Source organism: Gossypium hirsutum, chromosome D09 (genome assembly GCF_007990345.1).
Source record: "Gossypium hirsutum isolate 1008001.06 chromosome D09, Gossypium_hirsutum_v2.1, whole genome shotgun sequence".
Lineage (NCBI taxonomy): Eukaryota > Viridiplantae > Streptophyta > Magnoliopsida > Malvales > Malvaceae > Gossypium > Gossypium hirsutum.
Genome location: NC_053445.1, coordinates 3,271,503 through 3,278,470, shown reverse-complemented (window position 1 = coordinate 3,278,470; position 6,968 = coordinate 3,271,503). Strand labels below are relative to the sequence as shown.

Sequence of the window (6,968 nt, the reverse complement as noted above, 5' to 3'; positions counted from 1 at the left end):
CAAAAGAAAATTTTAGGAGGCACATTACTTGAGATTTCAGTAATGAACATGGACAAACATTGATGAATTTCAATAAGCACATAACTTGATATTTACGGGTCCTCTTTTACCTGCTCCGATGAGACTGAAACTTGATATTCAGATCAGTGTGTGCAGAATACGAAATTCGCAGGTGACAAGAATAACATGGCCTGGAAGCAAGTACCTACATTCAAAATATCATGATAAAACATTACAACACAACGGACAATGTTATTCAGTTCCCAAACCATATGTGTATGATCAATATGAAGGACAGATTAAGTGATGCTAGAGAAAGGGGAAAATAAATGGGCATGTTTGGAGGAAGAGACAAGCAGTCATACCTGGGAATACTTCTACCGTCCAAGGCATTCCTTGCTGAAGATGCAGTTTCAGCATCAGTGAATTGGATTATGCCTACCAAAATTTGCCATAAAAATGAGTGTGATAATGGAGAGATATGCAATCTCTGAAGGCTTAAAAATCTAAATGTAGCATCTCACCTGGAATCCGCAGCCTTTTCAAAAGTAGCAATTTTATGCACAAAACCAAATGCAGAAAATACCTGAAACAAAATTAAATCAGAAACAATCAGATATCACAAACATAAATAGAAAAGAAAAAGAAGGAACATTAAAAACCATCACAAACATTGGGATTATGAGAAAAATCTTTGTTAGCAAATCCAAAATGGACGAGAATAAGTGCAGAATGACACCTGTGCATACATGCCTCAAGATAGACCCTTAGAGAAAGGAGTATGACGTACATGACAATATTTCCAAACTGTCTCCAACAAAGGAATCTAAATAAGGGGTACAACTGTCTGTGATTCAACTGATTTCAATCAAAAGCTGCTATCTCTATATGTAAAGAACATTAAAAGATAACAGTTTGTTCATTTGAGATCTACAAGAAATGGCCCTGAACTCTCTAATTGAATATCATATTCCTTAAAAGAAAAGGGTTTAAGAACATCAAGTATCCCTCATCAGTCACATAAGAAATAACACGGGCGTAGGTAAAAGTGGTACTCCACAACATATGCTATGTTTAACTCCAGAAGTCCATAAAGGTTTCACAAGATTTGACCTACTAAAAGTAGGCCATGTTTAGAAATAAAAATACAAGACGTCCTCATTTAATCGTACAAACATGTTCCTTATTCTGGAGCTTAAGCATAAAGAAGCTTTAAAAATCTTAGACTATCTTTCCTTAAGTAGCAATATAACAGCGATGCAACAATAGATAGCATTTAATTGAAGACACAGACACAAACCGTAATAAGTACTTACCAAGTGAATTGTCTCAATGGTCACATCATTAGCTTCCACACCCTCAATGGTAACCAGCAAAACATTTCCTGGGGTATCTCCAGGACTTTTGTTGTTGACAATTTCATGTCTGTTTGAATATTGAATATATACTGTTTTTCCACGAACCTGTGCCGGCTCCGATGACGAAGCATAGTATGAAACCATCGAAATAGCCTGATTTAAGTCTACCTGAAAATACAAGTAACATCATTGATTAACAGAATACAGTCACTGCTTACCTTCAAATATTATCTAAATTCACTATTTGAATTAAACCATCAAAAATTTCACTAATAAAAGAAGAATGGAAGCCAAAAATTCACATTTTTCCCATAAGCCCGTGATAGATTACCCTCGACCCAACAAAACAATTAATCTTAATCCATCAAGATGAAACGAAACCATCAGTTCCCCCAACCCCAATCCACCACCAAATAAAAATAAACAAATAAAACTTTGCAGTTCCGCAATTAACCAATCAATTTACATAGAAATAAAAAAGCAAAAATCAAATCAGATTTTTAACAATGCCAAAAAGAAAGTCTCACAAAAAGGAACTCATAAGCTTACAATTTCTAAGATGTGTACACATTGAAATTTACACTAGAAAATTAACAATCAGTAGTCGATTGCCCTTACCGTAACACATTTTTTTTTACCAACGCCCAACGCAAAGCAATCCATAAATTATAAAGCAAAAAGAAAAAAAGAAAGAACCGTTGATGGATTTAGAAGCTTACAAATTCAACAAAAGCTTGGTTCCGATTGGCGCCGACATTGCACTTAGTGTTAACGATCTTCCCAAAGGGTTTACAAAGCTCAACGAGTTCCTCTTCCGTACACTCCCATGGGAGATTACGGAAGATGCAGGACCTTCGATGGTGTCTGGGTATAGCGGAACTGAGTTTGGCTTGACGTTGACATCTAGGGTTTCTCAAAGGACGGGGAGGTTTTCTTTTTACAGAAAATGCGGGAATTTGGGTGTCAGTTTTTTGTGAAGGGGGGGGCGGGGGTTGATTGATCCGAGGCTAATGAAATATATGGTTCAGCCGTGAGACTTTCCGGCTTGACTTTTACAGATTTACCCTTGTTTGTTTCATGAATCTATACTTGCTATGTCTAGACTTAAATATATTAAAGCTACTTTGCATTTTTTAAAATTTAGATTTTAGTTCTTATATTTTAATATTTAGATATTAAGTGTCTTTAATTTTATTTTAAAAAAATTATTCACAATTTAACTATGTTAAAAGTAAATTAATTTATTTAACTTTCAACGATTATATTTTTATCAATTTAAACTTTACACTTTAAAATTACATAAAAAAAATTTAAAAAATGTTTTTCCATATTTTAAATAAAAAATAAAAAAATAAGGAACAAAATAAAGACTCTTTAAATTTCAAAAAATAAAACATAAAAATGATTTTAAAACTATAAAAAGATTCTCAAATTCAATCTTATCTGAACTGAACACGATTGGCTAATCAAACCAGCTAGGGTATTGGTCCAGTGAGAAGTAAAAACTTAGTTGACATGCGAACCAGTATAGATTAGTTGAATCAAGCTAAAAGACTGATCTAACCAATTGATTTCTAGAATGATCGGTTCAACTGATTTAAAGAAAATAAATTATAAAAATGGGTTCAACTGCCAATTCAACTAGTTTTTAGCCTAGTTCAACCAGTTCGTACTGATTCACGGGTCGTCTAATTTTTTACCTCTCACAAAATCGATACCCTAGTTGATTCCTAATCCAATCGATCTAGTTCTATTTAGATAACATTGAATATTAGAATCTTTTATATTTTTAAAAATATTTTTATTTTTAAAGAGTTTTTTATTTTTTAAATATATTTTTTAAAACTTTTATGTTTTCTATTTAAAGTATGAAAATAATAATAATTTAAAAAACTTAAAAAAATACATACTTTTAAAGGATATGACCAAACTAACAAAAAATGTAAATGTTGAGACTAAAAAAATTTAAAAATTTTTAGAAATCAGTTAACCCACGAACTAGTACTAACTAATTGAACCGAGGTAAAAAAAAACAATTGAACTAGCAATTGAACCGATTTTTATAATTTTTCAATATTTTTATTTTTATTTTTAATAATTTATTTGCTTTGAACCAGTCTAGCCGTTTGTTATGAAAACTAATTGCTTAAACCAGTTTGAAATTGATTGAACTATCAATTCAACCAATTTTTTAGCTCGATTCAACCAATCTATATCAATTTGCAAATCAATGGATTTTTTACCTCTCACCGGACAACACTTCAACCGGTTCCTGATCCAATTGATACAACTCACCAATCTGATTCAATTTAGATAACATTGAATTTGAATTGTTTTTTATATTTTAAAATCATTTTTATTTTTTGAATTTAAAAGAGTTTTTAATTCTCATTTTTTTTAAATATATTTTATAAATTTTTCTATTTTTATTATAATATGAAAAAATATATTTTTATGCACTTTTAAAGGTAAGAATCAAATTGACAAAAAAATTTGTAAATGTTGAGGGCTAAAAAAATTTATTTTACCTTTGGCATCATTAACTTTAACAACAAGATTAGACGAAGGAACCAATATTTTTAAATAAAAAAGAATAGGGACTCAATGTCTCAAAATTAAAGTATAAGAACTAAATTTTAAATTTTAGAAGAGTACATGGACCTTTGACATATTTAAACCCCATACTTATATGTAGATAATAATATTAGAGAGGGATTATAGGTGTTCATGGGCCGGCCCGGGCTGCCCAGAAAAAATTTCGGCCCGGCCCCCCCCGGCCCGAAATATGGGCCTAGAATTTTGCCCAGGCCCGGCCCGGGAAAAATTTCATAAGCCCGGGCCGCCCGGCCTGGCCCGTTTTTTAAATAAATACCAAAAATTTATTTTAAAAATTAAAATAAAATTAAAAAAGTATTTTAAAAATATTTTAAAATTAAAAAAATTAAAAAAAGTATTTTAAAAAAATTAAAATTAAAAAAAATAAAAAAAGTATTTTAAAGTTAAAAAATAAAAAATAAAAATATTTATTATTCGGGGCGGGCGGGCCGAGCCGGGCCCGGGCCAAAAAGTGGTGCCCGAGGCCCGGCCCGTTTTTTAATCGGGCCTCATTTTTTTGCCCAAGCCCATATTTCGAGCCTATATTTTACCCAAACCCTCCATATTTCGGGCGGGCCGTCGGGCCGAACCGGGCCGCCCTGCCCATGAACACCTCTAGGAGGGATCCACTTAATTGGTGTAAAACTTAAGTCGTTTTACACAATTTCATAATTTTTTATACGATTAATATTTTAACAATCCTGACATTGAATTTATATTTGTTCTTGTCATGCATGTAATTTTTTTAATTGATCTGATATCTCTATCATATCTATCTGAAATATTGTCTATATCAATATATATTTAACGATTGAATTTTTTTATATAAAACAAATAGTTAATTTTTAATTTATGTCATACTTGACATATATAGTCTATATGAATTGAGATGAAAAAATATGAAGGTTAGATTGTTAAAGTTACGGAAGGATATTACCCAAGTGTAAGTAGATCCCTCCCCTATATATTATATTATTTTACAAATTTTATTGATATTTGAATATAATTATAATTTAATTTAAAATTATTAATTAACATCTAAACGTAAAGTAGTAGTGATATTACAAAGTGTATTGACATCTAAATATTATTATAATTTAATTTAGATTTATTAATTGACATTTAAATTTAATTATAATTTAATTTAGGTTTATTAGACTTAAATTAATATGGTAGCTCAATTAAAAAAAAGATTGAGGTAAAATTAAATTTTAATTTGAATAAAATTATAAGCATAAAATAGAGAAAAAAAGATTTTATCTATTAAATATTTTTTAATTAATTTTAGAGTTATATATCAATTAAAATTTAAGTTTAGCTCTATAAATATAGTATTCAACAGGTAGGCACATTCAATCAAATAGCATCTAAGAAAAATTACAGGTACAAAAATGAAGATTGTTAGTATTAATAAGCTAAAAGTTTTTTTTTAAATAGAGAATTAAACCAATGATTCTTCGAAGAGATAATATTGAATCAATTCGAACAACAATGATACTAAAAAGATATAAAATATTATTTAATTGATTATGAAGCAATATAATATTATGTCTATTTTTATTATTTCAATTTAATATTATAGTTTTTTTATTTTAGTTCAAAGTTTTTATATTAATTTTAATAGTAGTATGTATTAATTCAACATTATTTTATCTAGTTACTTAATATTTTACTATAGATTGTTTCTAGTTCTTTAATTTCATTATTTTTTAAAACATTTTATTTATTCTCTCAATTATTTATCAAAATTAATAGGACTTTATTATAAATTAGACAAATCTTGTAATATATATTTTTAAATTTTAAAATAATATTATTTAATAAATTAAAAAATAAGTACGTAAATCACATGCAATGTACATGACATTTGAAACTAGTATATTAGAAGTAGATATCTTAATGGCTTAGGCTACCCACCCAAGCCCAAAAGCCTACCAAAATTTTGGAAGGTTTTGGGTAAAAATGTTAGGCTTGAAAATAGGCTTGGGAAAAATCGTTTAAAATATGAGCTAAACTCAAGCTTGAACATTCAAGGCCCGAGCTCAACCCGACTTGACCCTTTTTTTAAGTACAATATATTATATTATGTTATTTTTATGTATCATGTAATTTATAACACAAAAAATTAAATCGATAGTAATAAGTAGGGATAAATATCAAAACTGTATATAAACTTTCTGCAATGTGCAATGCCATACATGTGTTGGGAAATGTGCCCATATATATATTCTATATATATCATATTTTATCTTATTGTCACCATTGTGTCTTCTTAATGATTAATATCACCATTGTCAACAAATGACTGTGATGAATTGCTCATTCGAGAATAAGCAATCCGAGGCCACATTCCATATTTATCAATCTACACAATGCCAATGAGTGGATATCGCTAACTCTTTAATTGAGTTATGAATTTCACTGTTAGTAAATTCATACCATACACAAGTAGGGGTGTTCAAACGATTAACCAAACTGAACTAGTATTAATCGAACTTTTTAATCCTTTAACCATTAATCAAACCAAAATTTTTTCAAAACAAATAACCGAACCAAATTTTCAGTTAATTGGTCCACTGAATTAACCGAATTATGTTTTTGTTAACAGCAATATAAAACAATAAATAATAAATTATAATGTCCAATTGATCGAATTAAATCAAACTAAACCAAATAACGAACTAGTAATAGCTAATACATAAATGACTATAGAATTTAATTAATTTTGAAATCGGTTAATTACCGCATTTTTAAACAAATTAGAACCATTAATTGAAATTCTACAAAAACCTTTACTGACCTCCGACCGAACTAGATCAATAGCGACCGATTAACCAATTAGATCGTTCGGTGATTAATTTGTTTTAACCAAAGAGTTGACACTTTATACACAATCATTACCGCAACTATGACCGACATTGGCTCGATCATGACTTAGCCTCCACTTATATAAAGCACAAGAGTTAAATCATGTTAGTGAACAGGATTAGTAAATCACACCATGAAATGTCACAA

General features: G+C 29.4%; 1 pseudogene; it reads right to left on the bottom strand.

Annotated features, from left to right (window-relative positions):
• Positions 1 to 7: 7 nt before the first annotated feature.
• LOC121221105 (polypyrimidine tract-binding protein homolog 1-like) lies at positions 8 to 2,276 on the bottom strand (annotated as a pseudogene).
• Between the last annotated feature and the right edge of the window lie 4,692 nt (positions 2,277 to 6,968).